This window comes from Podarcis pityusensis (genome assembly GCF_964106645.2).
Source record: "Podarcis pityusensis genome assembly, chromosome: 2".
Classification (NCBI taxonomy): Eukaryota; Metazoa; Chordata; class Lepidosauria; order Squamata; family Lacertidae; genus Podarcis; species Podarcis pityusensis.
Window position 1 is genome coordinate 45,991,280 of NC_138029.1, and position 21,560 is coordinate 46,012,839.

The window sequence follows — 21,560 nt, forward strand, 5'->3', positions numbered from 1 at the left end:
CAAAGATGCACAGCTGTAATTTCCATGCCATTCATTGCTACTGCTCTTTGAACCAGATAGGGAGGCAGTTTGTTCATATTATTTAGCCAGCTGGTGCAGGTGTGGTGGCAAAAAAAGTTGGTGGAAGGCATGAATGGCAGATCAGAAGAAAAACCCATGTCTCTAAATGGGATATTCTGAGTTTTAATTATTCCAGTAAGAAGCAGCCATCAGCCAACAAAACAGATGGCAGTCTTACTGCCCACTAGATTTAAAAATATCTCTGGGGATTTGAAACAATGAGCAGGCTTTCTGCAATTAATCTAGCAACTAAGGATTGTATCTGGAGCACTAATTAAAAGCCTAGCTTTGAATAAATGAGTTTTCTAAAAAGGAAGCCTGGGTTCTGAAATTGTGTTAACTTTTTGTCTCCTAATAGAGATTATATTATAAACAATTTGCCAGAGAAAGTGGTGGAGTTCTGTTTCACTTTTTAAAATCATCTTTAATGAGCAATGTAGCAACTTTTGAGCATTCAGTCCTTTGGGATTAAACAAATGGCCCTGACATTGCTTATCAAAAATTTCCAGTTTCCATAACACAATTAATAAATAATGTTAAACCCAGGGTTATGGCATAACTCCAGGGCTATGGGGTTTGACCAGATGACCCTTAGGGTCCCTTGCAACTCTTACAATTCTCTTACAAATAATAGTAATAATAAATCATACTGGAACAGGACAGCCCTATTTTCATTGGAGAAATGTTGAAGGGTATGCAATTACTGTTTCAAGAGCATAAGGATTTCTGCATGTGCAGCGGAACTTCTTCTCATGTGCCAATGTGTCACATGTTCTCTCCTAGTTTGCCCCAGAGGATTGTGGGAACACCGAGAACAGATTTAGGGGACAAGCAGGAGGAAGAGAGGGGGAAGAATGTTCTGTTGCTCAAGCAGAGATCCCTGAGCTGACAGAACACTTGTGGAATGCTATGTTGGATACAATTCATGGCAGTCAATATGGTTGCCTCTATATGATTTTGGACTACAACTTCCATCAGCCCCAGTCACCTGTAGTACAGCAATAACTGGAGGCCACCCCCTTGGCTACCTTTGGTCTACACCAGGCATGGCCAAACTTGGCCCTCCAGCTATTTTGGGATTACAATTCCCATCATCCCTGTCCCCTGGTCCTGTTAGCTAGGAATGGTGGGAGCTGTAGTCCCAAAACAGCTGGAGGGCCAAGTTTGGCCATGCCTGGTGTACACTAACAGTGACTCTCAGAGTTTGGGGTAAGGGGCTTTGTCAACCCCACCTGCAGATATGAGGGTTTGTATCAGGGACATTTTGCATACAAATCACCATCTCTTTCATTGACCTACAACTTTTCCCACTAAAAGAATTTGAAAAGGCAATCTTCATTCAATCTACCAGCCAAAGTGTAATGCAATTAGTATTCTTGGATCAAAGAACACTACAGTAAAGTGCAGACCTTAAGTATAATGAGTAGCAAATCATATAATTGTATAATCTGCTAGCTGTCGATTGCAAGTTCAGGGCAGGTGACAATTCTCTATACCTCCAATCCTCATAGCACTCACTGCTATTACAATGTTATGATACAAAAGTGAAACAGAAAGGTGGTGATTGATCACCCAAAGCCATGTTGCGACGGCTGTGTGCAAATCTGAAGCCAAATCTCCAAAGACCTGCTCCGCACTCTACCAGAGGCAGATGTTTTGTGGTAAAATGCCTGCACCATTCTACATAGCAAAAACACAAAAATGCTGGAACTCCTAATTAATTTTGAGGCTGCAAATATTTAGCAAAACATTTGAGCTCTGCAGTGGCAGCCTTTTGAATGTTCATCATCACTGTTCGCTGAAATCTGTTATCAGGATTGGGTGACATTTTGCTGAAAATGTTTTGGCAGCCACTATCCTTGCTATATCATTCCCCATCAACAGCAATCTTTGCAGTAACAGAGATGATACTCACAAAAAAAGCATCCTTTTCACTGCTGTGTGCTATGTTTCTGACTTACCATTCCCAAACTGTGATAAAGCAAACATTTATGTAACCAGCACATTTTGCCCATGCGTCTATTGTGCTTTGTACCCATTCTTCTTGACCGCCTAAGGAAGTAAGCACTAGGCAGCCTCCAGTTACAAGCAATAACGCAGGTCACAACCACACCCAATTCTGAAAGCATCATTAGACCACTGCGGGCCTTTAAAACACATAATGCCTCTGTGCATAGGTGCCAGTTGCGCAGAACATGAACTGAACATTAAAAAACAAGCATTATAAAACCATCACAAACAACAACAAAGAACATTTCCATACCACACACTTAAAGCAGTACTAATAAAAAGGTAAAGGTAAAGGATCCTTGGATGGTTAAGTCCAGTCAAACTTGACTATGGGGTGCAAACAGTTTTCTGGGTCATGTGGACAGCATGACTAAACCGCTTCTGGCACAAGAGGACATCATGATGAGTGCCAGCGTGCATGGAAACCTATTTATCTACAGTGGTACCTCAGGTTACATACGCTTACATACGCTTCAGGTTACAGACTCCACTAACCCAGAAATATTACCTCGGGTTTAGAACTTTGCTTCAGGATGTGAACAGAAATTGTGCTCCAGTGGCGCAGCGGCAGCAGGAGGCTCCATTAGCTAAAGTGGTACCTCAGGTTAAGAACAGTTTCAGCTTAAGAACGGACCTCCGGAACGAATTAAGTACTTAACCCGAGGTACCACTGTACTTGCACTGGTGTGCTTTTGAGCTGCTAGGTTGGCAGAAGCTGGGACAGAGTAACAAGAGTTCATCCCATCATGGGGATTCGAACTGCTAACTTTCCGATCGGCAAGCCCAAGAGGCTCTGTGGTTTAGATCCCAGTGCCACCCACTCCCTATACCACTTTAAGAGCCACTTTAAGAGCCAAAGACTCCCGAGAAGTGAAGGTTGTTAAGGGTGTTGTTAAGGGACCCCTTATTTCCCTGACAGAACTACAGTTCCCAGAGTGGTTTAACAGTCAGTCCTTCTTCTCAGCTCCCAACATCTTAACAAGCCTTAGTTCCCAGGATTCTTTGGGGGAAATTATGATTGTTTCAAATGGGATCATAGTGCATCAAATGTATGGTGGAGATGTGACCTCAGATCATGTACAAAATATATATAATTGAGTCATTTGATGGGTTCCCCCACCCTCAACACATCTACAAGTACTGTCCTTTGTTGTTATTTGTGTTTGTCTGTTAACAGCAGATGCTCAAATCATGTTCTTTGCAACTGTCCCCTGTGAGCGGAGTGACTAGCAGTGTGGCATATGTGCATATTTCTTTCTTTTCTTTTTTCTTTGGTCAAGTCAGTTTCAGAATAGCTAGCATACCAAAATCTTCCACCCTCTACAATGAAAGAGTATCTTTATTTTTTTTTTTAAGAAAAAAAATCATGTAGTATATGAAAGATCTATAAGGTCGAGGGAAATTTTTTTTGATGGAAGCAGCTATTTTGGGGGGGAATAGTAAAAGAAGTCACTAAAATGTAGGGAAAGAGGAAAATGAAATTAATAATCCATTCTAAAGAAATTATTATTTCAAAACACAGCTGAATAATTCATTGTTGAGACAAGAATGAAATGCTGAATATATTGACACGCACATGTTGAAACTCTAACTTCAGAGATCCTTGTAAAATGAATGGAAATTAAGTACATAGGGACATTGGCTGTGTTCTCATACAATGCTAAACCATGCTAGCTACATGATATGTTAAGCATCACAACCCAATCTATAGCTTACTGGGACCATGCAATTATGCTGGTTATTGGGGGGCTGCTAATGGGTGCTCTGCTTCTCTCTAGTCCTATTTTTGTTCCTCTGCTGAACAGATCTGAGCCAAGTTTGGTTTAGCATGTCATCAAAAGCCAAGCTCTTAGCTAAGCTGTCTCATCACCAACCACAATCTGTAGCCAGTATGAGAAAGCTCATCTCTCAAAATTACCATAGTTCGACTTACCATGCTGCGTGAACCAGGCCTTTGTAAAATGTCTGAAAATAAGCTTTGCTTTCTAAATAAATCTCATTTTAACTGCTGTAATTAAATGGTACTTGTTATGAATAAAATACCCCCCGAAAGGGAAAAGAAAAGGCATGCTTCCTGCCATCATCAAAGGCTTATTATATAAGAACCTACAGTATTAGTCACTTGCAGTCTGAAATAGCAAGCTTAACAAGGAGAGAAAGCCATCTATTTTAAAGTAGTCTCCTGATAAGAGAATATTCTTCCTTATTCAGAGGTTCCTTGTTTGGAAATCATGGTCACTGTGATAAATTTGAATGAAAGCAACCTAAACCTACTGAAAGATAAACTTTCATTATTGAAATATACTTGGAGTCCTGCAGTGATTTCATGCTCTTTATTGCAGCTTGTAAAACAGTGATTGAATTCCCCCCCCAAAAAAACCTCAAGCCTTTATATACATCATTTGCACAATGAGTCCCATCTGATTGGCTGATTCTGCTTCCCTCCTGGAGCCTGATTGGTCTTCTCCTGCAGGCCAATCAGTTGTTGCATTCTACGATCCTATCAGCCTAATAGGCTGATTAACTTTCTCCTGAAGCGTGATTGGTCTTCTCCTGCAAGCATTCTAAGATCCTACCTGCCTATTGTTCCAGGATCCAAGCTTAGTACATAACAGTTATGAATGATTGTTCCATTGTTCCATAAATAATCAACTTTCTGTGTTTTGTACCGCAAACATTTGGAAGAGATGGAGGGAGGAGCTAGCTGGTTGTCAGGAATTGCACAAAGGTGCTTGGGACAAGTCCCACCCTTTCAGTTAAGCCCCACCCTTACCTTATGACATCAGGTGTAGGGTGAGTGAACATGGCTTTCCCAAAACTGCTTCATTTGCCAAAGGGGAGAGTCTTGGTGGGCCAAAAATTTCTAACAAACCAGAGGTTCCTCACCCCTAATTTACAGTAGAAATGGGGGGAGGAGGAATCACCTCAGGCTCAGAATAGAGCTGAAGGCTACTTGCCTTATCTCAGCCTCACCCCGCTCACCATACCCCCCTCCACGTCTTTCCTCCTTTTCTTCCTAATGTAATACTAATGTCTCAGCAAAGGAAATTGATCTGTAGAAAACGTAATTTGAAAAAAGAGACATTGTGCATACTTTTGTAAACCAAGAAATCTTTAATAAAAATATATTTAAAAAATAAGAAAGAAACAGGACAACGTGTAAAAGAAAGATCAGGACAGTTAAAAACAAATACCTTTCACTCTATAAGACTAAAAAGTAAGGGGAAATATCTGTGCATCTTATGGAGAGAATGCAGCGGACGGCAGAAGGATCCCTCGGCTGCTGCTGCAGTCATGAGCTGAGGGATGCCTCCACAGCCAGAGCCATGGCTCCTGTCCACCGCTCGCTGGCTTTACAGTGAGGCGGGAGGAGGGATGGACGGGGCTGCCATCCGTCCCTCCTTCCGGCTCATTGTAAAGCCAGCAAGAGCCACTGCCGCTAAAACTCTCTGCGCAGCTCTCGCTTTAAAGCAACAGCCGTGCAGAGCGTGCCTGCGGCTCTTGCTGGCTTTACAATGAGCTGGAAGGAGGGACGGATGGCAGCCCCATTTGAAAGTGACTTTGTGCAGGTAGCTTGCAGCAGGATCAAGCCCAACACCACCCCCTCCCCAGTGCTGCCACCTCCACCCCACAACACCCACCCCACCACACAGGTCCAGGTCCCCACCCTATTCCTGCCCCTGCACTGCTTCCAGCCCCATCACCGCAATGGTACCCACACCTGTGGCTGTGCTGGCTGCCACCACAACACAGCAATGAGGCTGTGTGAGGAATGTGGGCGATGCCTCAGTGGGGCTGGCAGCAGTATAAAGACAGGGGAGGGGAGAGGCTCAGATCCACTGCCTGAATCAAGTGTCTTCGCTTCTGCCCTTGCCTCTGACCCCTGCACTGTATGTTTTAAGACCCACCCTACACTTGTGATTGTAATCCGGCTCATTGTGAAGCCAGTAAAGCAAGAGCTGCTGACACGCTCTGCACAGATCGTGCTTTACACGTGTGTAATTCAAGCAAAGGGAGAGCCGCTTACACGGCTCCTGCCCCGGCGCTCCTCCTCCTCTTTTTGCTCTGGTTCCGGCGTCGACTCGGAGGTGAGGCAAGGCAGCTGCCCGCCACAGGAACACACAAATGTGAGCTCTCCCTCTCTCTTCAGAATATTGTTTTTCTTGTTTTCCTCCTCTAAAAACTAGGTGTGTCTTATGGTCCTGTGCATCTTATGGAGCGAAAAATACGGTGGTTTAATATAAATTAGAGTTAAGTGATATTAGCTGAAACACAAAATATTATGTAAAGAAGCTGACAAATGTTACACCATTCGCTATAAAATTACCCATTATGTATTTTATCTGCAAACTATTAAGTCCAGTTTTTTTATTCAGCAGAAATTGCGTTATAGCCGCCTTTCAATTTATTTACCAAAATTAGAAACTTTATTCGATATCTGTGTCTTTAAGCATTTAAATAAATTATGTTGGCTCAACAAAAATGGAGTCTGTTAAATGCTTTGCAGTCTAATACCGTTGCCAGGAATTCAGTCAGATTGAAATATTTGCTGCTATCTTGGTTTGATTATTTAAGAAGAGAACTGGAATTGATTCAAGTTCAATAGAATGACTAGACAGCAGGAACTACAATAATCTAGTAGCAAAACTGGAGGATTGATGTAACTGATCAGATAATAACAGGATTGCAGAGAGAAAAAGCCCTCAAGTGATTAGCCAGCAGGAGATTGGACTAAAAGGGCAATTGAGCTTGCAGCAGTAGGAAGTGGGCAGCTCATTCATTGGAAAATGTGAAACAAAGATATTGAAGGAAGCTGCAGTACCAATATCCAGAAGTGGGGAGGGGGGGATTTCTCTGAGGAAGGCTCAGGCAGGATATAGAACAATTAGATACCAAGAACCACTCAATGGAAGAAGGTGGAAGAAGGTTGAAACCGGAGATGTAAAAGTTAAGAAAAGCATCAAAAGCAATAGAAATAAACAGAAAGCAAAGCACATAAAGGCAATTGAAAAGCTGCAATATTTGAGTGGTGAGAGTATTAATCAGACCTGTATGTATGGGAGCTTTTGAATAAAGACTTAAGTTTACCATACATAGGTCTATGCAAATACCTAGGACAAGATCCAACATCACACAGGTTGTCTGTGGGGCAAGTGGGGCACACACCACAACTGAATACCACTCATATAGGACTGCAGTTTATTTTATTCATCCATCCATTCATTCATTCATTCAACTGATGGATTTGTTATTTCTTCAACCAGTTCAACTAAGATTTTAATTGATGAACTGATGGGAGTCAGTCTTAACTTGTGAAGTTTCTAAGTTTCAGAATGGTGTGTGTGTGTGTTCAGAAAAGTCACTTCCTCCTTATCTGAACCAAAATTCTTTTGAATATTGCCTAAGTGTCAGGTCCTACCAGTGCTTAGTCTCCAGACCTTTTCAGAAGAAGAGGAATAGGGTCCTGCAGTGGCCCTCAGCACTGAAGGAGACCTGATTAACATCCTCTCTGGAACAGCCAAAGGCTGTTCCCTGTCTCCAGTGACTCTCCATTCTGGACTATTGCCTGGCAGTATCCCCACCCTTCTCCCTAAACCTTGGGATTTCAGAAGGTCAGATCTTGCTTGTCAACCCAAGCGCCCTTCTCCAACCAGCCTGCTCAGGAAGAGAAGCCAAGGCCCAGCCACACACTCTGGATCTGGAAGGGAATCCCCACATCTTCAAAGAAAATGGAGACTCTCAAATTCTACCAGTTCACCAGTGAATCCCACATCCAGTGCTTTTCTTTGTCCCCTGACCTTCCTGATGAAATGTGGGGAGGGGGAGGCAAGAAGGCTTCTGTGGGGAGTAAGGACTGGGAAAATGCTCTTGTACAAATAGAACTCTTCTCGCACTTCTCTGGGCCCAGTTCTGTGTACGTGGAACATCTGCCCAAGGACTTTTCTTTGAACTTAGGTGCAGTTTTAGAGGCTGATGGTTTATTAATATAGAATTATTTAGTAGAATTATCATAAGCCACCTGGTGAATGTATATGTAGTACAGTGCACAGATTCTGAAGATGATGATGATAATGTGTGTGTGTTTGTATGTGTGTGTGTGTGTGTGTGTGTGAGAGAGAGAGAGAGAGAGAGAGAGAGAGAGAGAGAGAATAACAACATTGATGACAAAAGGTGTGTTTTGGTATCAATAAAGAATAATATGACTGCATGAAAAGGTTAACAGGTTAGACAGACAAGACAGGCTACCTTGCTAAATATACTGAGCTTCCCTATTTATTTATTTGTTTTGCTGTCAAGTTAAAAGTTTTTTATTTACAAAGAGCTTTTAACACTCTTGAGTTTCAGATTTAAAATGTGATTGCCAGCCACTGAATTTGGTGTTGTTTTCTGACCTTTTCTTTACTGTATGAAAATATATCCTTTATGAATTGTACATTGTTTTTAATAGATAAGCAACTTACCTCACATACAAAAAAAGAGAGCAAAGAAAGAGCAAAAGAACCAAAGAAAGAAGCTTAATTTTTTAGACCTGAGAATAAAGCAGCCAAAGGTCCTGATTAGAATGCAGCAGAGCTAGACTGCAAGAGAGAGGGGGCAGGGTGGCGAGAGAGAATGTACTGTAAGAATAAAGAATGGGAAAGGGCAATCAATTATATTCTGACAGGAGCCAATCAAGGGTGATGGCTGAGCAGTTAGCCTGGTAAAACGGCTGTAAAAAGGACTACTAATTGCACAAACAGCTTATCCAAAAGTGACAAGCACAGAAGGTGGAACAGCTGATTGGACAATGCTAACAATGAATTAATCAGTCAAATGACTGATCAGAGATCAGTTCACTTGGACAGGGCCTGATAAAAGAGTCCAATGGCTGAGGTATGATCTCATATCAAAATAGCTCAAGCATGAGCATGGCTGAGCAGCCAGGTCAATTTGTCACGCCAGAAATAGGATTATTATTATTTTTTTAAATGTAACAGATCAGACGCAACTCCTCATACAGAGAGCATACAGCCCTGGGCTGGGGAATCTTTCTTAAGAGGGCTGTATTCCCTTTTGGGTGACATTTGAGGGACTGTATGCCAATGATGGGAGAGGCAGATGAGCAGGACTACTGATGTGACTCAGCTTGTGTGTGTGTGTGCGCACACACACACTTCATCCGCCATCTGGGCAAACAAGAGGCATTGGAAGCATCCTCGCCAGGAAAAACCATTAACAGATGGGGCAGGCCAGGGTGGTGAGAGCTGCTGACCTGGGGAGACTCCTGAGGTCTGGAACGCCATCAAGTATGTGAGTCACTGTATGTGCACAGTTGATGGTCAGAAATCACGTAAGCATTGAGAGTAGGTTTTCTTTTAACTGGCCATAAAGACAAACAAACAACAGCAAATCTTTGTAAATGTGTTTATAGTAATTTGTCAAAGGAATAACAATTATGCAAAACACTGCAGGAATAGAGGATAGAGGGAGAGGGAGAGAGAGGTTTTATTTGGCCGGCAGAATTTGCCACCTATTTTGTAATTAATGGTATCGTTTTCATGCAGCAGGAGCACAGTTATGCCAGGAACAGGACAGTGAAGGCTTTCTCTTTTGAAACAAGAATTTCATTCCAATCCTATGCCTGCCTGCACATTCCTCCTTAGGTATGTATCTGATTGCAGCCTTTCTCATTTTGCCCTGCAACGAACGTTTGAGCTCCTGCCCAAAGGATAACAAGACACTCAGTTGGCTCAAATTCACAGATAATAAATAAGCAACTTATCTCACACAGGAAAAAAACAAAACAGAAGCTCATCAGGGCAAAAGAGCCAAAGAAACCAAAACCACTTCCCACTACAGATGCTAAGTCATGTTTCATGAGTAGCTCTGCATACCACAAAAGATCTTTCTGTACATGCTGTGAAGACATGGTTGCAGATTGAATAGATCAGGGGTAGTCAACCTGGTCCCTACGGCCCACTAGTGGGCATTTCAGGATTCTAGGTGGGCGGTAGGGGGTTCTACGACACAAGCTGAATCCTCCTTCCACTGAGCACTGGTGGGCGGTAAGGGAATTTTACCATCAAGAAAGATGCATTAGTGGGCGGTAGGTATAAAAAGGTTGACTACCCCTGGAATAGATACCACATCACAAGGCATTTCAGGACTGAGGTTTAAAATCCTAATTCCCACTTCTCTCCCAGCAACAACAACTACTACTGGCAGTTTATTCTTTAGCAAGCACTGGTGCCCAAAGCTTTTAGCCTGAGGCATCTCAATTCATAGTGACTAAGGATAGGGCCAGGCCTGGCTCATCCAGTTGAATAAAGCAGCAATATCCTTACATCTTAATTTGATGATAGACTTGGCAGCAGAAAGCCTTTTCGGCACCAGAGAGCGGTCATATTTTAGCAAAGAAGTATAAACCAGTGAGCGCCATGCAACGCTGTATCATTTGGCCTCATTGTTTCTGAAAGGAACATGGCAAGCAACCTGCTGAAGTCCATACAGGACAGTTTGAGACAGCACCATATGCATGGTGGCACTGTGGTCTAAACCATAGAGCCTAGGGCTTGCCGATCAGAAGGTTGGTGGTTCGAATCCCCGCGATGGGGTGAGCTCCCGTTGTTCGGTCCCAGCTCTTGCCAACCTAGCAGTTCAAAAGCATGTCAAAGTGCAAGTAGATAAATAGGTACCACTCCAGCGGGAAGGTAAACGGTGTTTCCGTGCACTGCTCTGGTTCACCAGAAGCAGCTTAGTCATGCTGGCCACATGACCCAGAAAAACTGTCTGTGGACAAACGCCAGCTCCCTCGGCCAGTAAAGCGAGATGAGCGCCACAACCCCAGAGTCGTTCGCGACTGGACTTAACAGTCAAGGGCCCCTTTACCTTTCGATGTCCTTGTATATTCTTGGGCCAGTTTGAACAAAATAATGCAGCAGCTGTAGATGGTGACTGCTAGGCCTTGGTCCATAGCAACCTCTGTGTTTCCACCTCCATCATTCAGCCCAGACACTGAGGTCTAGCCCAGAGGGCCTTCTGGTGGTTCCTGCACTGTGAGAAGTGAAGTTACAGGGAATCAGGCAGAGGGTCTTCTTGATAACGGCGCCCACTCTGTGGAACACCCTCTCATCAGATGCCAAACAGATAAACAATTATATAACTTTTAGAAGACATCTGAAGGCAGCTTTATTCAGGGAAGTTTTTAATGTTTGATGTTTTATTGTGTTTTTATATTTTGCTGGAAGCAGCCCAGAGTGGCTGGGGCAACCCAGTCATATGGGTGGCATATAAATAATAAAATCATGTTTATGATTATTACCATGCCAAACCAATTCACCTGTAGCCTCTTAAGTGCAGCATAATGTTGATGTAAGATGGAAGCATTTGTGCTGAAAAGTGTACCACCTCCACACCCCAGTTTTAATATTCTGCATGACTGTATTTAAATGATAAAAAGTCCCACCCTTAGCTAAAAAGCCATTGCTAAAATGTTGCATCTGTTTCGGTTTCTTCTTTGATCTAGGTCAGGGGTAGGATCCTCAGTTCTGGCCTTCAGGACTTTTCCCAGGCAGTGCTGCATCTCCAGACTGGACCCCTTCTTCTGAGACCCCACCCCTCACTGGTCCATGCTCTGCAGCCTCTTCAGGTGCCTTTGCCTTTCCTTGCGATAGCACCTCTTGCTTCCCTGGGTGGAGAGAGATGTGTGTAGGCACCTTTATCATCCCTTGCAATGCAGCCTATTATACAAGGGTTACTCCATCCACTTTTGCCTCTGGCCTTGTCCAGCACTTCCATGCGGCTCATGGAAGATTTCCCAAGAGGCAATGCAGTTCTCAGGCTGAAAAGGGCATCCCACTCCTGCTGTAGGTTTCTCAAGCCAGCATACTGTATTGGGTGATACTTTCATGAGCACAATGACCCTCTCCTCCCATCCAGCACACTCACATGTACCCTCCACACATTGGGATGGGGGGAACATCATCCAGTCCAGTCCAGTGTGTGTCCCAAAGTGTTAAATCTCTGCTTTTGAAATGCTCACCATGGCAGTGAATCCGTCCTATCTGCATGATGTGTTGTGCTTGAGAGCCTTCCTAACTTCTTAGCAAGTTTACATTAGCTCTGCAAAAGGAAACTTTTGACAATGGGTATTAGTTTAATTCAAACATATCTGACATAGCTGAAGTTTAATTTACTTAAACATAATGTTGGGCTCTCGCACGATTATTTCAGTGCTGGGAATCACAATTTATAGATGAGGCTGAATGAGCAGCACTCAGCTTCAGCTCAGGACGAACTTCTAGGATCCCTAGCAAACGGAAGTCTCTGGCAATTGAGTCAGCTCCCACAGATGTAGCACATCTCAAGAAATGGGAACTTCTCAGCTGGATGCTCATTTACACCCTATGATTAGAAAATGTACTTATCAGTTTCACTTTCATTGAAGCTCTAGCAAGAACAGGGTGATAGCAACATTAACAAAGTACGTTGCGTATTTTTAGTCACTTGTTCTCACGCGGCACAAGAACACCCTTGACAAGTAGCACCTACTTTGCCAGTCTTCTTGGGAATGTAACTGCAGTTGATTTCACATTGTGTCACATGCATGCATGTATTAGTTCCAGCAGTGGATATGTGAGGGATAGTGTTGCACACCACTAAAGACAATTATCCATTGGGTATCAGATTTGCACCATGCACTTTCTTTGAAGGAGATTGGATGGCACATGCCAGCACAACAATAGCCTAGAGATACAGGTCAACCATTTGAATCCTAGTCTGCTTCATTCAAGCCCAGCACTCTCCCCACCCCCCATTCCACATTGGCATGCCCATCCACTAGGAGCTTGTGGTAGTTGTACAGCTATATTCTATGCAACAAATCACAATCAAAATGCATGTGCTAGCTGACTGGGAGGAGACAAATTTATTTCTGAAGCTACAGTGGTATCTCCCTGTGGAGATGTGGAGCAGTGCCTCCAGGCTTGCTCTTTCTGTGACTATGAAGTTTTTAAACAGCCACAAAAGAAGAAAATTAATGACAAGTTTAGGGTGTGAGGCAGGGGGATAATTTTGTGCTCCATATTCCCCCAATTCACCTCAGAGTACCAACTCAATGGTGGTTTGGCTCAAGTCTACTCACAATATCACCGAGTGTGAATAGATTCAGGTAGGTAGCCGTGTTGGTCTGACACAGTCAAAATAAATAAATAAAATTAAGAAATTGTCCAGTAGCACCTTAGAGAACAACTAAGTTTGTTCTGGGTATAAGCTTTCATGTGCATGCACACTTCTTCAGATACACTGAAACAGAAGTCACCAGACCTTTATATATAGTGGGAGGGTGGGGTGGGGTTTTGCTCAGAGGGGTAGTAGGAGATGGGTGATTGGCTCAATGGGTATGGTAAACCTGTTGACGACTGTTAATGACTGCAATTAGTCCTACAGGAAAAAGCAAGGGATAGTATGCAGATGACCAAAAATAGCTTTAGACAGTCCATCAACAGGTTTACCATACCCATTGAGTCAATCACCCATCTTCTACTACCCTTCTGAGAAAACCCCCACCCCACCCTCCCACTACATATAAGGGTCTGGTGACTTCTGTTTCAGTGTATCTGATGAAGTGTGCATGCACATGAAAGTTTATACCCAGAACAAACTTAGTGGGTCTCTAAGGTGCTACTGGACATTTTTAAATTTCTTAAATTTATTTTGACTGAGTGTGAATGAAATCCATCCAGATTGAGAGCAATACTTCCTGAACATACAGCTTCAAAGCAACCACTCACAAACTGTTGGAAGTGAATGCTTTTAGATGTTCTGGTGGAGAAATGTTTGTGAAATACAGTAATTCTAGTTTAGCATTACTATTATCTCTCACTGGATGATTTTTTTTTAAAAAAATGAATGGACAGGGCACAATCAATGAGGCTGAAATGAATACTTGATTTTTTTGAAGCACAACTAATCGTCAGTGGATTGCGTTCAGTGCGGCTGCACTGAATTTATATATCCTTTGGAAATATTATGCTTGTGAGCAATGAATTTGGAAGAAAAAATATTTCCATGAAACACTGTTTTCTTAATTCTTCAGATAGGAAATACATTTCATTTTATGTTTTGTCAAACATATGAGGTACGGTTCAATGCTGAACGCATCATTTCCATAATACAAGTGTTTGCAAGTCACTCATCTACATTGTTGTTTGATGAATACATGAAGAAGTGTTGCCTCTTAAGAAATATGGTTAGCTTCATTATGTCTCTGAGCATTTGGGAACTGAGGCAGGAAAGTTCCCATTTTTAAAAAATTGTTCCCTTAACTCCCTTGAATAGACATTTTCTTGCAGCAAACCTTTCATTTTCTTCCTGGACATTCATCACTGCTTTTTGAAGTAGCGCTTTTTGAAGAACTTGCATCAATCTGCAAGTGATTATTATGATTTCCACTGCACTTGCTTACAAATCTATCAATTTCTTCTGCACACTTTTCCTGGTCAGATAGCCATAGCCGGGGGAAAAAAATAGCAGTCTCAGCTAATAACAAATAAGCAAAAAGCAAACTCAGCTTGAAACGAACAGCAGGATTATCAAACCTGCACACTCAAACATCCCAGCCAGGACGTGCCTGCAATACCCAACTCCTTGAAGCCTCTCTCTTTCCATGCACCACTTCACATCCTCGTGACAGTCCTATAATTGCTTTCCCCAAATATGGAGAATAGGGGCTCAAAACTTTGTACAAGTCATACAAGACTTATGAGATGATAGGGTTGTTCACTAACTGCATTTGGCAGCCTGATGGATTTCATGAAATAACGCGAGTACCAAGGTCACCATTTCAGCTTCCCTGGAGAAACAATGAGCACTGGGTTGGGAAACAGCACCTTCCATTCCCGGTGACATTGCCAAAACTTCTTAAATTTTATGTGGATTTCTTTTGTAAAACAAAAATCTGTAGGACTGCTGCAATGTCCTGTTGTCAAGAAAATGCTCCAAGTGGAGAATTTGGTTTTGTATTTTTCCTGCTATGGAACCCACCCAAGCTGAAATATGTTTGCTTTCATGGGAGTGACATGCATGGAAGAAGCAGGACCTACTACTCGATAAATACTTTGGTTCATTCAGTACTATGCCAAGAGAATTCCTTGCAAGTGAGATTAGGCCTGCAAGATGCATTCCTATCAAGTGAGGAGTGAAACAAGGCTATATCTGGGTGCCTTTTCTATTTAGTTTATATATTAATTATTTAATTCCTGGTAAGGCTTCCCCTTACCAGGAGACAGTGGCGTAGCGTGGGGGGTGCCAAGGGTGCCGGCTGCACCGGGCGCAACATTGGGGGGGGCGCGAGTCCAGAGGGAAGGGACAAGTTCCTTCCTCCGCCGGGCTCCCCGCCACTACCGCCAGCCTTACGCCCTAGCGCGTGCGCGCTCCCCGCCGCCGCCGCGACTGCGCTCCACTCACTGCTCGCAGGAGGAGCAGCCGCTGCAGCAGCGCCGCCGCTGCCACCGACGCCTGGCCGGGCACGGGCAGCCTCCGCACCCCGCCGCCGCCGCCATCCCCTCGGCCCAGCCACAGGCGGCGGCTGCTTCTGCTGACTGGGAGGGAGGAGAGCTCCGAGGGGCCTCGCCGCGCCTTGCGCTCCCCAAAACCCTCCGAGAGGAAGCCGGCGGGCGGGCGAGGGTCTCCCGGCAGAAGGGGGCGCCGCTGGCTCCGGCTCTCAGCGCAAGTCTCAACCGCGGGGGGGGGCGAGGACGGAGCACGGCTGGAAGCCCCCGGACCCGGCTGGGAGGAGGAGAGGCTCTCGCCAAGCCCGGATCTGGAGCTCCACCTACAGCCCAAGGAGAGGAGGGGGCGGGGAGGCGCCTGAGGGGAGGGGGCTTCGGCTGCCTCGGCCCGCGGGGGCTCCGCAAATAATAAATTTAATAAATTCCTGCTGAGCCTTTGGGGGGGGGTCCTTGGCTCCTTCGCTCGCCCCCAGCCCCAGTGGTGTAGCGTGGGGGGGTGCAGGGGGGCCGGGCGCAACACCTGGGGGGGGCGCTTGCACTCGAGTGCTAAAATCCACGGGTTAGGGGGTGCAAATTACTTGCCTTGCCCCGGGTGCTGACAACCCACGCTACGCCACTGCCAGGAGATGCAGGTGGCGCTGTGGGTTAAACCACAGAGCCTAGGACTTGCCGATCAGAAGGTCAGCGGTTCGAATCCCCGCGACGGGGTGAGCTTCCGTTGCTCAGTCCCTGCTCCTGCCCACCTAGCAGTTTGAAAGCACGTCAAAGTGCAAGTAGATAAATAGGTACTGCTCCGGCGGGAAGGTAAACGGCGTTTCCGTGCGCTGCTCTGGTTTGCCAGAAGTGGCTTAGTCATGCTGGCCACATGACCCGGAAGCTGTACGCCGGCTCCCTCGGCCAATAAAGCGAGATGAGCGCCGCAACCCCAGAGTCGGCCACGACTGGTCCTAATGGTCAGGGGTCCCTTTACCTTTACTTTTAAGGCTTCCCCTTCTTTCCCCCTTCCATTGGAAATCGTGAGTTGTCCATATTGCTTAATGCCAATCACCAGGCTTTGCTCTCCTTTAATAAAATTGACCTTAAAAGAAAGCTAACCAGATTTGGGCAGCTGTGTAAAGAAGAACAGCCTGCAGTAAACTATACAAAACTTAAGTTTGTTATATTTGGCAAGAGGGCACTTAAGTTCTGGTTGTACATTAGATGGGCATCCCCTTGAACATTAGTCCAAACTAACATTGCAAAACTTATTTTTCATGCCTCTGGCACTAGCTGCTATAGGCATCAATTGCAGGCTGGGAGGATGATTTTGATGATGACTTACATTTCTAGACTGCCCATCAACCAAGTTCCTTTGCACACTTTACAAAATAAATGAAATGAACAAATACAATGCAACCTATAAAACAATTTCAACACAAAGAACACAAATACAAGAAATGCAGATTAGATTAACAGGATGCACACATAAAACCCAGCAAACAACAGTATATGATTGATTACCTCCACTTTCCCACATCCATTCACAGCAGGGATTTCTGTCCTAGGTTCTTATCTTCAAACATCACAGTGCTTCAGGGAATAAGCACATGTTCTGAAATAGCTGCACGCACAGCTCAAAATTGGTCACCTCCACCCATTTGAAAAGGGTTTCTTGAAGACTGCTTTGACTGTCAGAGGCCTCTCATTATGCTAGCCTACAATGTAGGGGTAAGAAGTGGAAGGCAGTTAAATATTTGTGTTTAGCATCAAGAAGATGACAGTGCTGTTTCATTACATTATTGTAGATTAGCTATATACACTTGGTACAGCTGTTACAAAGTTAATTAATAGCAAGAGGCACACTTTTTTTTCATACATTTCCCTCGATCCAGTGGAAATAACTGTCAAGGAAATGTTTAATCAGGTTAGTGCTTTTCATGTGCTGCGGTTTACCATTTAAAAGAATTTCTAGGATACAGTGAATTAACAGACCACTCAAAGGTGAGCTGAAACATGACCATGTTGTATTCCTCCTTCCTTCCTGTGAAATTGTTTAGAGGTGGGTGCAAAAGAAACAAGAAGTATTTCTTCTTGCTTAAAGGCTTCTATCTGAATAGGAGGAGTTCTTGTGCCAAGAGATGCATTAAAACAACATCAGTCGGATCTGTTTAAAGGATGTGCAGACGGCAGGCTTCCAGGCATCACATCAATGGCTACTTTGTTGTTTTGCCCACTGCAGTTTGCATTTTCATACATTATGTTTACCATTAAATTGGCAACATGTTAATGAGCAAAGATTATGCAGCTTATTGGAATGCACCCACTTCTGAATTCCCAGTTTTCCTGCAATGGAGTTTTAAGCTATGTTCTAAATAACTTAGGACGTGGGTGGCGCTGTGGGTTAAACCACAGAGCCTAGGACTTGCTAATCAGAAGGTTGGCGGTTTGAATCCCCGCGACGGGGTGATCTCCCGTTGCTCGGTCCCGGCTCCTGCCAACCTAGCAGTTCAAAAACACGTCAAAGTGCAAGTAGATAAATAGGTACTGCTCCGGCGGGAAGGTAAACGGCGTTTCCGTGCGCTGCTCTGGTTCGTCAGAAGCGGCTTAGTCATGCTGGCCACATGACCCGGAAGCTGTACGCCGGTTCCCCCGGCCAATAAAGCGAGATGAGCGCCGCAACCCCAGAGTCGGTCACGACTGGACCTAATGGTCAGGGGTCCCTTTACCTTTATCTAAATAACTTGTTTTGATATGTTCCAAGAACCTTGCATCTTGATGGGTTTTAAAGAGCCAGGGTTAAGCTGCTTGGTTTGGGCCTTTGCATGTTTAGCTGTTAGATTAATATAATTTTTTTCCATATTATATTGCTACCAGGCTTGAGCCCTTTAGGAGAGGTAGACATTGATTGAATCATATCGTAAACATTATTTGCATTCTTGGCAAATAGGTGTAATGCATTTCATAACTTTTGACCATAACGGCTGCCATGCTGGGGCAGAACCACCTTCCTAACACCAGCATTGCCAATCCAGTGCTGGGGCATCCATGCAGCCACAACCTCATTGCCCTCCTGCCCTCCTACCCAGCTCCATGCAAATAAGCTATGGCAATACTAATGCTGAGAGGGAGGCTCCGCAGCACCAGGCTGACCATTCTGAGTAACATATTGGAAGGGATGTTTCTGATGCAAGACAGGGACTATGAGTAACATCTCAGTAGGAGTATTTCTAGGACTAAGCAGACGCCCCCATGTTATTTTTGCTATTGGATGCTGCATGTTGCGATATAATCTTGTTAAAATTTATAGAATCAAAATGTACTTTTTGTATGTTATTATATTTGTGTTTTGCCATGGACCATAAAGAAGGCTGATTGCCGAAGAATTGATGCTTTTAAATTATGGTTCTGGAGGAGACTCTTGAGAGTCCCATGAACTGCAAGAAGATCAAACCTATCCATTCTGAAGGAAATCAGCCCTGAGTGCTCACTGGAAGGACAGATCCTGAAGCTGAGGCTCCAATACTTTGGCCACCTCATGAGAAGAGAAGACTCCCTGGAAAAGACCCTGATGTTGGGAAAGATGGAGGGCACAAGGAGAAGGGGATGACAGAGGACGAGATGGTTGGGCAGAGTTCTCGAAGCTACCAACATGAGTTTGACCAAACTGCAGGAGGCAGTGGAAGACAAGAGTGCCTGGCGTGCTCTGGTCCAAGAGTCGGACACGGCTAAACGACTAAACAACACAAATGTTATGAAATTGTGTGTGTGTGTGTGTGTGTGTGTGTGTATACCTATATATTATATTTTCTTTTTTATAAAACATTTCAAACATTACATTAACAAACCAACAACATAGTCTTTGCTCTGCCGAGCGTAAGACTTCCCAGCACCCCTCATCTGGTTTTCTATTATCAAATAAACACACTCGCACTTTAAATTATAGTTTTCTGATCTTAATAAATTTGACATTATCTCCTTTTCTCTGATCATGAAAAGTTCCTCAGTTTATCATTGCAGGATTTCTTCTTCACATTTTTGCAATAATTATTCATATAACAAATAAATTTATTCCAGTCTCTTTGAAATTTTTGGTCACCTTGGTTCCAGATTCTACCGGCCAGCTTGGCCAACTCCGCATACTCCATCATCTTCATCTGCCACTCCTCGATTGTTGGTAATATGTTATGAAATTGTTGCTATGCTATTGCTTTGCTACATTATGAAATTGTTACTGTGTTGTTATGAAATCGTTACTATGTTAGCACTTTGCTACATTATTATGCAATTGTTACTATGGTATTGCTTTGCTATGTTATGAAATTGTTACTATGTTATTATTTTGCTATGTTATTATGAAATTGGTTTTGTGGTGTTTCTCTGAAATGCATCCTTGTTTCTTTGCAGTAAACCACTTTGAGCATGAATTTGTGTGTGGAAAAGTGGCATACAAGTAAAATGAATGAATCAATGAATGCTGTGTTTTGACACTGAGATTGCTAAATGCTAAAGAAAATGAAAGTATCTGATAACTAGCAGCAGTATGGAAGTCTAGCTACCCAAGTACACATTACACTCAATGCATACCATACAGCTGCTTTATTCTTTTTTTACTTCTATTAATCACAGGTGTGCAAAAGGGCATCCTCACCAAATCATGGTGAGGAGAGAATTATGTCTTCCAGCATGAATGGAACTAACACTATCCCTCTGGTTGTGGCTAGAATATTTGGAAAAATCTTTCTCATCCTTGCCCTTGAAGCCACCAGAATTGTAACAGTAGCAGGAACCATACCTAACTTTCTCTGGAATATGCCCATTTACATTATTTTCAGTAGCTCTAACTAGAGCTTGTTTGTACAGCAGCATGCTGCTTCCTCTGTTTTGGCATTTCAGGTGTTCAGCACAAAAATAAATATGCAGGAAACAACATTTGAAGGTATAAGGGGGGGGGGGGAGTTGATGAAATATGAAGCATTGCTTCTTTCCTATGTATAATGTGCCACCTATGCTGATCACCCAGCTATTTCCTTGGAGCCACAAACTGAATCAGACTGGAAACTCTGCTAATGTCCTTCCCTCTCATTCGAGAAAAATCACATTTGCAAATTCATAATTCATAGTCACACAGGATTTTCCCAATGGAAGAAACTGCTAACAGGAATCCTAAACTAGAATTAAAACTCAATGACTGGTGGCTATGTGCTGATTCTAGGATCCAATCCATACCTAAGGGGACTAAGAGCTGTGACTCAACAGTTAGAACCTCTGCTTTACATGCAGAAGGTTCCAGGTTCAGTCCCTAAATTTAATCTTCATGTGAGGCTGGTTTTCTGGATCAGTTTTTGTCTGGAAAGCCCATAGGACATATATTAATTGCAACACTTTCCATGGGCTGAGATGAAAATTAATCTCAATGAGTTCATTGCCCTGATCCATGACCTTTGCAGAGAGTAGACGGGGCTTGTGTGACCTTGTTCCTACTTCTTGATCTCTAATTGGCTTTTGATGTCGTTGATCATCATATCCTCCTGGACAGGCTCTGGAGAATGGGGTGATACACATGAGTAGCACTAGGGGGAAGCAAAGGGGGCAAGTGCCCCCCAAACAAGGGGCTTGCCCCTATTTGCTGGCTTCTGTCATTAACATATAGTGCTATTTTCTTTCAGAGATCTTAATGTGTGCGACACAGCTCACCCACCTAAAAATATACTTTGTCTCTTCTAAGCCCCTCCTCATTTTTTTTTTCCTGGTGCCACCACTGATTCTACATGAAACTCCTGCTGATTTGGTTTCCCTTCCTCTTGTTTTGCCTTCCTTGTTAGCACCAAGATGAGCAGAAGCTACAGCAGCACACTCCAGAGTCTTGTGACACAAACTGGCAAATTGTGACTACGCAAAGTGTGTGCTCCCTTTCTAACCACTTGACATGAATGGAAAATGCCTGGTGAATTCTTTTCCAAAGCAGCTGTTTCAAAGATTTGCAAATCTCTCCATGAGTTCTGAAACTTTGTTCTGCCCTCT

General features: G+C 43.7%; 2 long non-coding RNA genes across 2 annotated transcripts in view; one reads left to right on the forward strand and one right to left on the reverse strand.

Moving 5' to 3' along the window:
- LOC308471363 overlaps positions 1-21,560 on the forward strand; it is a 62,023-nt gene that overhangs the window by 33,744 nt on the left and 6,719 nt on the right. The window lies entirely within an intron of this gene.
- Positions 9,461-20,216, reverse strand: LOC308471360. The gene is made up of 5 exons (XR_013982915.1): positions 19,636-20,216; positions 17,061-17,254; positions 11,516-11,737; positions 10,939-11,103; positions 9,461-9,768 (listed from the first exon to the last, which is right to left on the reverse strand). It is a non-coding gene; the product is annotated as an uncharacterized lncRNA (long non-coding RNA).